This window comes from Patagioenas fasciata, chromosome 16 (assembly GCF_037038585.1).
Source record: "Patagioenas fasciata isolate bPatFas1 chromosome 16, bPatFas1.hap1, whole genome shotgun sequence".
In the NCBI taxonomy this organism is placed as follows: domain Eukaryota; kingdom Metazoa; phylum Chordata; class Aves; order Columbiformes; family Columbidae; genus Patagioenas; species Patagioenas fasciata.
In genome coordinates this window covers 13,792,349-13,804,583 of record NC_092535.1, presented here as the reverse complement: position 1 = coordinate 13,804,583, position 12,235 = coordinate 13,792,349, and the positions used below count along the sequence as shown (strand labels likewise).

At 44.4% G+C, this 12,235-nt stretch overlaps 1 protein-coding gene across 2 annotated transcripts in view; it reads right to left on the bottom strand.

The window, feature by feature from the left end:
* The window catches only part of GNAS (GNAS complex locus), a 145,939-nt gene that overhangs the window by 118,292 nt on the left and 15,412 nt on the right, over positions 1 to 12,235 (bottom strand). The window contains exon 1 of one of the 2 annotated variants that reach the window (XM_065849490.2): positions 2,423 to 2,445. The exons of the other annotated variant lie outside the window; for it this stretch is intronic. The gene's annotated coding sequence lies outside the window, so the exon portion shown is untranslated. Of the gene's footprint in view, positions 1 to 2,422; positions 2,446 to 12,235 lie in introns of those variants that run through there. 2 annotated transcript variants of the gene reach the window in all.

The following is a 12,235-nucleotide window of genomic DNA, read 5'->3' as shown; positions in this document are numbered from 1 at the left end:
CATCTATATTACAGTGCTGAGAAATTTTTTCACTTTTAACTTTCCCTCCTGTACCACCAATGCAATTTGGAATTAGACGTATATCATATATCATTCAACAACCCACTAACGCTACCAAAATCAATACATTACTAACCAAGGCATTACTATATCTGAGCATCAAAATTGTTTTACGTGCACTAGACAGTAAAATAATACACTTTTAAAATAACTCTGTCTTGTGCATACCCATCTTAAACCCCTTCACAAGATTTATCATCTCAGTTTATTTGCAGACTCCCAAGGGATTAATTCCAACTACATTTCAGCTGTTTTCTCCTAAGTCTGACTTAATATTTGTTGCCCTCCATAATTTATTAAGTATGTAAAAAGGTAACAGTTTTAAAATGACAATTCCTGGAAAAATTAAATTCCCTAAAGAAGAGAAATGGGCAAGATGTGTTTCAGACATCTGACTATTAGTCAACTATTGTTAAAGTGATCCAATTATTAAATAGTCAAGAATTATTTATTTTACTTATATAAACTATCGTCTTTGCTGGGTCTGGAATAAATTAGCACATCCACATGGTTCTTTGCTTACTACGCCAAGAAGAATGACTAATATTTTTCTATAATAATATTTTGATAAGAAAATGAAGGTTCAGTTTAGATTCATAACAGGAGTTTCTGCATCATTTTTACGTGCTGAATCAAATATGAGATGATCAAATTAGACCAATTTGAACAACATAATTTAAAACCAAAACAGCTTTGCTCAAATAAAAAAAGTTTGGGTTTTTTTTTTTCTCTTTTTTAGCTACTCTATCAAATGAAAGCATATTTGTGCTTTCAAAAACACACTGGCTAAAGGGTTTAGACAGGCTTCATATGAAGTATATTGAAACATCAAAACTAATTTAAAATGATCTAGAGAAACAAGCTGTGGAATGTCCAATCCTTAAAAAAAAAGTAATTAAATGCTCAGGGCTTAGCTTGCTAAATACAATTAAGGACGCTCGCCTCCTTTCCCAGTTTGCCAGGTGAAATGGCCCCACCTGTCACCCCCACCACGGCAGGAGCACCTGCAGCCACCCTGGAGGCTGACAGACACCTGAGAAAAGGGGGAGGCACCCACCTGCCTTTTCAAACCGATGCTTTCTGGGTGCATCAGTAATGTCTCCACACAGAAACTCACGCACTCTCATTGATCACGTTTGGTTTTGTGTTTTTTGGCCGAGGAGCACACAGACAGGGGTTCCCCGGGCAGGGCAGGTTATCCTGCTGAGGGCACAGAGGAGCCTGGGGACCGTCCAGGACATTCCCTCCACCCACACCGGTGGAGATAACTAACCAGAGAGGAGACACTAACAAAACGCACCCCTGAAACACCCAGTGCCTTTGAACAGCCAGGTGGAAAGTTTCAGCTGCTTAGTTGAAAAAAAAAAAGTGATTAAAATTGTAATTGTGTCTGAACTACAGGATCCTCTGTTTGTCCCTGTCCTGTGGTGGGGCAGCTTCAGGAACCAGGTCTGCCTGCCTGTCACAATAATTGTTTCTGCCTCAGTTATCTAGACCAGTCAAAACAAGCCAAGTTTATAGCCAGAGCTGCAAAAAGATCTCTCAGGAGATTCCTGCAAGCCCTCCTAAGCATTTCCCCTGCACAGCCCACCACCACGGCCTCTCCTCCTCCCTGACCCCCTCACTCACTCCCAGAGCCCCCAACATCTCCAGCCCCACCGAAAGAAGGGACCGGCCAACCCTGTGCTCCACAGAACAAGCCACTCAAGGTCCCCCTGTCCTTTCCTGTCGCCCATTTCGTGGCTCCCTCCCCTCGCCACCCCGCGGTCCCCTGGAGAAGCGCCTGCACTTTCTCATCTGCAGGGAGCCCTGGTGCCCCCCGACACCCCCAGGCCGGCCATGGCCCCTGAGCTCTGCACATCTGCGCAAGTCTGTCATCCAGCTGCTGGTGGGTTTGCTGCTGCCGGGGCTGAGGGACAACAGAGTGAAGTCTGCACTCCTCAAAGCAACAGGAGGGTCTTAAAAACCAAAGCAAATACACCAGAGGAAAAAACCAAACAAAAACGCAAGAAAAATTTACCAAAGCAACAACAACAAGAAAAAGGCAAAAGAACCAATCAAAAAATAAAAAAAAAAAAAACAAAACCAAAAATAACAACACAAACCCCACAACTCACCCCCCCCTCAAAAAAAAAACAACCCACAAACACCACCACCAAGATGAAAAAGAAGGAGAGAAAAAGAAAAAAAGAAGTGGTCAGATATAACCCCAAGGACCTTCCAAACTGGTCTGTCCCAGGGCTATGCAAGAGGCTCAGCAAAAGGGGATGTGTCCCCCTTCTCTGGCACAAAGTTTCAGCAAAAGGACAAACAAATGAACAAACAAAATCCATAAAAGCATCAAAAAGTAACCAAAGCTCACCCTCTGCAGTGTGCAGAGTGCTGCTTTAATGTTGTCAACGTGCAGAGGGGTTTGCTTTGGGATTTCTTGCTGGAGAAGCAACGGGGAGCAGGGCAGAAGCGGATCAGAAGGGAAAAGTTCCCAGGAGGGTTTCAGAAGTTACTGCACATTTGTTTCACCAGATGCTATTTTTAACCCCGCGGTTACTATTTTTACCCATGTCAGTGTTTTCCATTTGCTGAACTCTGTCCCCACGCAGGCAGGGCCCCCGCTCCCCCCCAGCGCCCCCCGCTTCCCCAGCCGCCGCGGCCCCGCTCCCCCCGCCGCGGCCCCCGCTGCTCCCTCCAGCGCTTGCATTGCAGTTCAGGCTGCACTTCTGGATCTCTTTAAACAGCATCAGAAAAGCCTGTACTCCCCTCCTCCTGCCCCTCCTTTTTGTGGAGATAGAGATATATATATGTATATGTGTATATATAAAGTTGCACGCAGTGCAAAGTCCAAAGGCAATCACCCAGCAAATCTACTGCTTTAACTTCATTCCTCTCCAAACACATTCCTGCCAACAGGGAGGGGAAAGAAAAAAAAAAAGAAGAAGAAAAAAAAGAAAAAGCAAACAAACGCCACTGTTGCTAAGTTTTGCACTTTATACCCTTTTATATTTACAATCCTCTCTTGGCTAAAAATAGCAACACATGATCCATTTATAACTGGCCGGACATGCCCCGAAGCCGCTGGCGGGGCCCTGGTTGATGAAAGGAGCTCTTTGCGTTCCTTCTACCTGAGCTCATCTCCCGCTTAAAGGGCTCAGACAGCTCTGCTTCCACAAAGCGCACATTGAAATGATTGCAGCTTCCAGGGGAGATCAGGATAAGGGACGGGGAAAGAAAAAGAAAAAAAAAAATTAAAAAAGACAGTACCCCATGCAGGCTGCCCCGTGCCCTTCTTGGCATGCTTGAAAAATGTACAATTAGGGAGGCGGGGGGGAAAGCAGAGGTGGTCCGGGACTGGCAGGCAGCCTGCACAGGGCAGGACCTCGCCTGGCACGCTGCAAAGGGCTGCAGAGGCAGCTCTGGTTTGGTTCCATGTGTTCAACACGGTAACTCACTCTGGAGGAGCAGTGGCAGCAACTGCAGACCTGGGCTCAGGGGCAGGTCTGAAGGTTGCGCTGGAAATGACTTCAGAGCTGCTGCACTCAGAGGTGGATGCTGGAAGTGACTCTAGACATGGCTTTAGAGGTGGCTCTAGAAACAATACTGGAAATGGCTCCCGGTTCAACTCCAGACAAACTCCTGGTTTTAGGGGTAGAGAGGGGCTGGAGACGGCTCAAGGGTGACACTAGAGTCAGGTGGAGATGTTGGTCTAGAAGTGGCACCCCAACTGGCAAAGATGTGAATGCACGGTGTTATCTGCAATAACTATTCACGCAGGAGAATTTAACAATGCGGGGTTTATTCCTTCACTGTTACTAATGCCTTCTGAATTTGATGTTAAAATTTTCCATTAGCACCTGCGCAGGACTCACAAACCACGTGCGCAGCAGAAAAAGCTGCAGGACTAAACTGAACTCGGTGGAAACCACGTCTTCCCACTTAGAGGAACCAGGTGCCACAATAATGCCACCTCCCATCTAATACTGACACGCTTTGGTATTTTAAAATTTCCTCTCTTGAAAGCACAGGTTTCCTTGTTTTCATCTGTTGTTACCAAAACAAAGAATCCCAGTTCAGAGGGACGATGACAATTTATGTATCACCAAGCAGCAGCAACAAAAACACCACCACCAGCTAACAACATTTTAGTACAGTTTATCACAAATGTGCAAATCCCAGCCACTTAAAAATAAGGGGTCAAACTCTCCCAAAGTTATGAGACTTTAAAGGAAAATATACCTTCCAGTTACGAGCCTTTTGGGTACACTTGAAATATTTCTCAGTGCTCTTAAGACCTAGAAAATGTGGTTTGCTTGGACTGACAGCAGAAGTTCAGTGGCCCATGGATTGCAGCTGAGGAAAAAAGTAATAACCGTGGTGGGACACAGAGAAGAAATGATTGGAACAGTTGGCAAGATCATTACCTACATTTATTCCTCCTAATAGCCCTATTTCAGTTGCTTTTCTGATATTCTTGATTTTTGGCTTCTCAGTGGGAAATCACATCACTTCATGTCTTGTCTGCACAAGAGTTTTCAGGCTGGATTTTCCCTCCAGAGCTCTACCACGTATACACACACATTGCTTTGTTTGTACAGGAACAAAAACTGTCTATGTGTATCGGTGCCTTTCCAAAATTTCATGTATCACCAAAACAGACGTGCAGCAAGCTGGTCAGGCTTTTCCTGGAGCTGTGACCATTGTATGCATTACGGAATTTTTATTCTGATTTCTACCAATTTCCACTAGCTTTTAGCTGCCTGGTACAGGCAGGGATTCACACTAACCATCTCCCACGATCTGACATTAGTGATCAAGTGCCATTTTCAAGCTGCTTTCAGAAAGGCTAGAAGCAAAAATCACAGAAAACCACGATCCTGAAAGTCATTACTATGAGGAGAATACAGCAGTGGTTCTGCAAATGCCTTCCTGGGAGGAGATGCTCTAAGCAGCAAAGTGGAAACTTTGCTGCCACATCGCTATCACTATTGTAACTGTGTTTGCAAGAAATCCAGATGATCCTTTCTCTGTGTCTTCACTGAGTTGCTGCAGAATGACAGCCAAGCATACTTTCAGAAGACACAAGAAGATGTAAGCATCCCTGGACAAACCTGCCAGGAGAATCCTGTCCTGGAGTGATTGTGGTGTGGAGTACTCGCCTGAGGAAGACACAGCATTTAGCCCAAGGGCTGGGAGCGCTTTCGAACAGGCAGAAAGCAGCAATCTCTGCAAAAGGCCTGAATTTGCCATGGAAGTGCTATACCCCCAGGTTTCAAAAGCAAAAGCAAGACAGAGACAAAAAAGTACAACTTCACCCCAGCTACGAATAAATGCTCATGCAGTAACATTACATAAACTGATGTTATTATTAAAGCATAGCTTGAGGAACTTTTTTTTTCCCCGAGTCGCAAGTAATAACCTATTGCAGATGTAAAAACTAGAGTGAAAACCCAGTTTTTTAACCAAACCAGCTGGGTTGGGTGGCTACAAAATGCAGAAAGCTTTTCCAGAGAAGCCAGGAGCTCCTGTCCCTCCCAGCCCACCCCTCGGCCTGAGCCCTGGGTCAGCCCCCTGCTCCCCTTCCAGCTGTCTCCACTTTCAGCTTCTTCCCGGCCACACAAGCCTGCAAACCCCATCCATCCCTTTCTCTTTTGCTTCCCTGGCTCCTTCCCGTTCTCACCCTCTTGCTTTCTTAACCTGAAACCCACCCTCAGTCCTCGCAGCTTTGGCCCCCTCTTCTGTTAGCAAAAACACACTCCGTGCTCATGTTCCTCCTGGAGGTCTGCCACATATTCATTAAGTAAAAGTGCCACTTTTTCCCCCCCACTATTTTTCTTTCCCCTCCTCCTTTTTGGAGGACAATATTAGAGTGCAAAGGTGCAAAGAGAACAAAGACAACGCATGTTGTCCCTGCAGTACTGGACTACAGGGCATGATGTTTGTTGGTGTTCTCTCCAGCAGAACTGCTTGGGCTCAGCCTCATGGCCATTTCTGGGATCAAGGCTTGGTGTTCACTATATTAAGATTAACTCCAGCTCTTAACACGCATCCGCTCTGGAAAATGTTCTTGGAGACCAATTCTGCCCCGAATGACTTCCACATTCTTTGCTCCGGACCAAGGAGTGCCCTTTCACATCTGCTGTTCCCCTGCTAAGGTGGGACCGGACATTTCACCTTCAGAAAAGACTAGAAGTCCAGTATCTCTAGCTGTAGTAATGTAGGATTACAGTGCAGGATTATGGATTCAAGCATAACCACACTGGTGCATTTAACTGCCTGCCAGAATTCAAGTGGCAGGGGGACATCCAGAACAGTCCCAGAGCTGTGCAGGACAGAGACAGACGGGCAGGTCCCCATAAACCAAACTGGGTGTGATGGCAGCAAAAGCTCACCTTTGTATATGGCCATGTTTATTCTAGGATAATTCCTTCTGGAATGGAGTCATCTCGCTCCTTAAATGGATTAGAATGTAATAAAACAGAAATAAAGCTGTGTATGTAGATAAAAGTCCTTAATGTTGAAAAAATAAGTTATGGTGGGGGAAAAGACAACTAGAGACTACAGCCTTCCCATTAATACAAAGCTCACCATCTTTTAGGCCTGCCTACAGGCATGTAACATGCAGTATTTCACACACTGCCCTTGTGTTTCAGTCCTAAATACCTAGGGAATCTGCTGGGTGTCTCACCTGGATAGGGCTTCAACTGTAATAATTAGGAGCATCTTCCTCCAGCTGGTACCAGGGAGCACCAAGTCGGCCAGACCAGGGGCTGAATCAAGGAACTCAACTGCTCCGGAGTGGTAAAACTTCCAGTGAAAGAAAAGCAGTCATTTCTTCTTTGTGCAAGTCCAAACCAGCCTGAGGTCACTTAACAAAGGAGCTGTGTGAAACTTCACGTTTAGCAGAGAGCAGCACTTGGGCCAAAGGCTTTACGATTTCCTTGTTTAAGTGGCAAAAAAAGCCCACGTAAACCTGGGCTACTGGATCTCCAGATGGCCACTGACCTTTATTTTTGTTTATTTTAAAGATGTGTCATTTTCTTTTTCTAGTAAGTCAAACAACTGAATGATTTCTAAATTCTCTTCCCTCTGACCTCTTTTTTTCTTCCTGTTTTACTCTAGAAATACTCATTCAAGACTCAAGTATTAAGAGTGGGTATGGCCCAAATGTTGCAATGCATTCCACAGATTACTATCACTATTTCAACTGCTATCCCCTCTGTATCTGGAGAAACCCACACAAAAGGACACTATAAAACACACATTTGAATAGTATATACCAGGAATATAGAGACTTTAAAGTACCATTACAAAAACATTCCCTAAGAGTCAGGAAGAAAGGGTGTTGTTTTTACACAGGGAGTGTTGTAAGCGATGTCTTCTGCTCTGAGCAATGCCTCAAATGTTCATTTTGTGGATACAGGTAATTATTAGGTGCTATGACTGCATTACCCCCATGGAATCATTCTCTTGGGCTAAATTTCCTTCTCCGGACACACCAGTATCACTCAGCAATTCTGCTTTCAAACAAAGAGGACTTGGCCTGCTTTAATCATACATGCTGGGGACAAGAGGTAGAGAGCTTAATAGATGGGAGCTCTAGAGAATGGAGGAAATGGCAGAGAGCTGAAATTGATGCTGCAGGTTTGGAAGTGACTGTGATTTTCTTGCTCAGAGGTCGACAAGCAGGCTTGAAACCTGGGCTCCCTCCAGCAGCTGCCTCAGGAGAGCTGGAATTCTGCTGCTAAAACCACCGTCCAGGGAGCCCAGGAGCTATGGGTTCCTTGCACAAATGTAAGGATGCCGGTATGTTTAGGATGATGTAACACCTCTAGCAGACCACAGTTGCTTTATACTGCCATAGTTACGTCCACACAGTTTATATCCTTACAAATAGTGTGCTGGTTAAGAGTCCACAGCTGACCAGACATAGTTATCTCATTCCAAATGAGAGTGAATACCACAACTAAATCTAGACAAGTTCTTCATTAAGGTAATGAGTCACACCGCATCCATTATCTCCACTGCCTAAATGAGCAAAAGGCTAGTTGAAGAACAGTTTATAAAGCCATGGACTGGGCTCTGCTGGCACTGAGCATCCCAGACTACAGCTCAGCATCCTGCAGGAGCTGGCACATCGCTGCCCTGGGTGAAGATAGCTCCTGTGCTCTGGTCTCCTGCCACCGCTGCCAGCCAAACTGGTCCTGACAACACCATCCTCACTACAGAGCAATTGAAAAAGAAACTCCCAAATTAGCACACTTCCCTTCACGCCATTACTAATTTAAATAGTCTCACAGATCTGCGTGAGCCCTCAAAATTACACCAAAATAATTTATATGCTCTTACTGGGCTAAACATGCTAAAGAATCAAGCCCAGCAAATAAACTCCCAGTGAGCGCGGGAGGGACACTTTAAACTGTCGCAGCACTTGAGGGCGCTGCTGCAATAAATTTAACTCGCCCTAAAAAAAATCTTAGTTTTATTATGAATTAAAGTCTTCTGTTAAATTACCAGTGCTCCGTGTTGACACCTCCTTATACTATTGCTGTTACACAGTGGCCCTACTATTTTGGTAAACAATGAGCAGAAGTTAGTTCTAACATTAAACATTCAAGGTTAGCACCTAGTTATCCTTTCAAATATTTGCACAAAGTGATAAAGCGGAAGGAGGACAAGAAAACAGTTTAATTCAGATTTTTTTTAATATATAATTTATTTGCTCTGGGTGAAGTTAGAAAGTGTGAGAAGGCATATCTGTTAATGGAACTGAAAAAAAAAATTGGGAGTGAAGATGCCAACATCCCTTTGTCTGAAGGGAGACACACGAGTTGTTGCAGACCTTTACAGGCAGACTGTTTGGCTCCATTTTCCCTGGCTTTAATAGCATCCTCCCTACAAAGGCTTCTTGGCCATCACAAATAAACCCACCTACACATTCCACCAGCCATTCCTGCGGGATACAGATGTGCAGTCTGGGATGCTCAGTGCCAGATCCAAGATGCACCCATATCAGGGATCCTTTCCTTCAGATTCTACCCCAAGCGCACATGTAGCTCCAGCCTTGGGTCATGGACACTTATGTTCTGCATAGGTTACAGAAGTGTTTCAGCTTTTTCTGAATTCATGTAACTAGTCCTCCAATTTTTTTCCTGCTTTGATGTGAAACAGACTGGAGGAAAAATAGTCTTTTCACTGAAGTTACAACTTGCCAGTCTGAAAACTTCTCTGTTCGGAAGTTTTGCCAATGCAACACTGCATTTGATAACATCCCTTTTTTTAATCACAGGGTTGTGTTCTCTTTCTCAGTTTTGGGCAGAATGCTTCATATTTTTCATTGTAGCAGTTTATTCATTACATGGTTGTCTCAAAAATATATTGGGGGGGAAGAACAGTGACAATTTTACATTTGAACTTCTGATAATACCAATTGCTTAACAGGGAAATAGTGAAGGGAAACAAAGAAGACTGAGAAGAGCTTCTCAACTTTCTCTAATATTGCTGCAGCCCTGTATTTCCCCACCATTTTATTCAACACTTGCCTGTCTTAAGAATTTAATGTTTGAAAACATCCTTGTCAGTGTTTTAGAAAATGCCTGATCTCAAAATTGAGAAAGCAGAAATATTGTAAAGCAGGTGTGCTTGACAACACATTCTGAAGTATAGAGATGGTTTTGCCAAAGCTTCGAGACAACTACAACACCGGTCTTGTAAAAATACATTCACGTAAGGACTACTGCTTATATGTCAAAAATCATTTGCAATTGTGAAGAGGCAGAGGCAAAGTTAATAAATGGAAAGCAACCAAAGAAAGATGCCCTAAAATCCACATGTGCCAAGAAATAATAAAGCAAAGGACAGAGCACAAATAACTAAGTACTTTATCTGCAAAGATAATGAATGAAATTTTCTTCTATATTGTACTGTGATTAGTTAAGAGTTAAGCTTTAAAAATAAGTAATAACAAACACTGCATGTCTAATTTTAACAGTTCTCATTGTGGCATGATATTGATCTCTGTGTTTATAGCTGGAAACCAGAGGAGCACATTCTACCCTTGAGTTTTGGCTTGCTGAAGCCCTCGAAAAAGCTCAACGGGACTCGAGCCGGCGCTCAGACCGAGAGCCGAGCTGCTCCCTGGGATCAGTCACCTACCAAGAGATCTCCCTTCGCAGGGCTGGAAATCCTTCAGCCTTGTATCTTTTCCACCAGCACAGCTGGAATCTTCCATTAACAGCCAGCTAAGTAATTTGCTGAGCTTTAGACTTACCATTTTATCAAGACATACAAGAAACCTCATACATCTGCTAAGTTCAAACCTTCTAGGAACAATTCCAATGAGATGCTTCATGATTCCTGCTCCATGAAAAAAAAATAATTCTAACTGACCTTGACAGATATTGAGAACATTTGGCACATATTAAAACCCCTTTAATATGAGACCCTCTGAGCTATAAAAAGAAATGTAAATGTGAACTTTATACCACATTTAGTTCACTGGAAATACTATCGTGGTAGGTTTGAGTGGTTATTTTCCATTGCAAAATTTTCTTAAAGTATGTCTAGAACTAACTTTTAAAATGTTCGCTGAGCAAGTAAGAGCCTTCTGTTTCATCCTACACATTTGCTTTTTGCAGATAAGCTATTAAAAGCAATACCTGACAAAGAGATCTGCATGGTACTGTTGTCCATCTGTCTGGTCCACAGAAACACGCTTGGGACAGCTGGGAAATACAAAAATCCACCTAATTATCTTTTGTACTGAGACTTATTTCTACTCATAACTTAGAAGATCATTAGAACCTCTGTCAGACCACATCTAGGAAGCAGAGACAAAGCCAGGACTACCAACAGTGAGAAGCCCTCTCTTGGCTGACACAAGGGCTGCTATCATTAGAGCTACATCGCCTGAAGTGTCAGCAAACAAATCCTTAATCAAAGGACAGGAAGAGAAAACATATTAGAGGCTTTAGAGGTTCAAGACCACCACTCCCACTTGAGAAATCTAAAGGTCCGGGTTGGAGGGCCAGGCAGCATTTAGCCCTCCCTTACTAATTAAAACTGAAATGTTCGGCTGTCAGTTGAGTTAACCCAAGGAAAAGCCTTTTTCCGCCAGCACTACCCTCACTGCCACCATGGGCTCCTGTGTGTGGGGGTCTCCCCCAGAACCCACTGTGCTGAGACACTTTGTTTTCCATAAGCATCCGGGTCAGATGTGACATAATTGTTCTCAAGTGAATTTTGGGAAGCTCCGGAAAACCGCTGCTTCCCAAGTGGCAAAAGCAGGACTGTCTTTATGCACAGTGGGATGCCAACAGAGGAGAAAACCTAAAAAGTAAATAGAAATCTCGTTTACTGATGCAACATGGGCTAATTCCTAACGACCAAGATGCTCACCCTTCTTGTAACGTCTTCACAGGAGAGCTCAGCTGGACCAAACCACCCGCACAGACGTGAGAAACTCGGCGCTCCCAGCCCTGTTCCCACGAGGAGCTGGCGGGGATCCCTTCTACCCCCCAGGCACAGCTTCAGCACTTCGGCCACACAACAATCCCACTTTCCCTCCCAAAACACAGTATCTCCGACACGATCTTACAGGTCTCCGGCACGAAGGGATGAGCCATTTCTGCACTCCACCACAAAATGTGCTCGGCTCCGAGCGCACAAACACAAAGGAGCTATTCTTGCTGGGAATCGGGCCTTGTCCAGCGCCTTTTGCTGTCACCGCGCTGGAGCTGGAGCACGCTACCCTGTACCAGGCTGTTCACCCAAACACAGCGTGTGAATCACAGCCCGGGCAACAGCGGCCCTACCTCCAAAGAACAGACACCGCCATGCTGCACGGCAAGGCCTGAAGCTGCTTCAGGGCCTTCCAATTGACAAAATTGTAAAAAAAATCAGAACAGTCCTCCTGGTTTTGGCATTAAAAACTAATCCTGCCTAGCAGAAGGAATGCCCGAGTGTTTTTATGGCTCAGACAGACGTGCCAGGGTGGACACTGAGCTGTGAGAAGAATATGGGACCGAACCGCAAACTGTGCGGCTCAAAGGCAGCACACAAATCCGCAATCTTAAAAGACTTCGAAACAGCACAGGTCTAAGTTTAATAGGGAATAAGCTATTGATCATGCCAGTGATATTAGGTGAATACTCATTCGAAAAAAAGTTAGAATTTCCTCTGATTA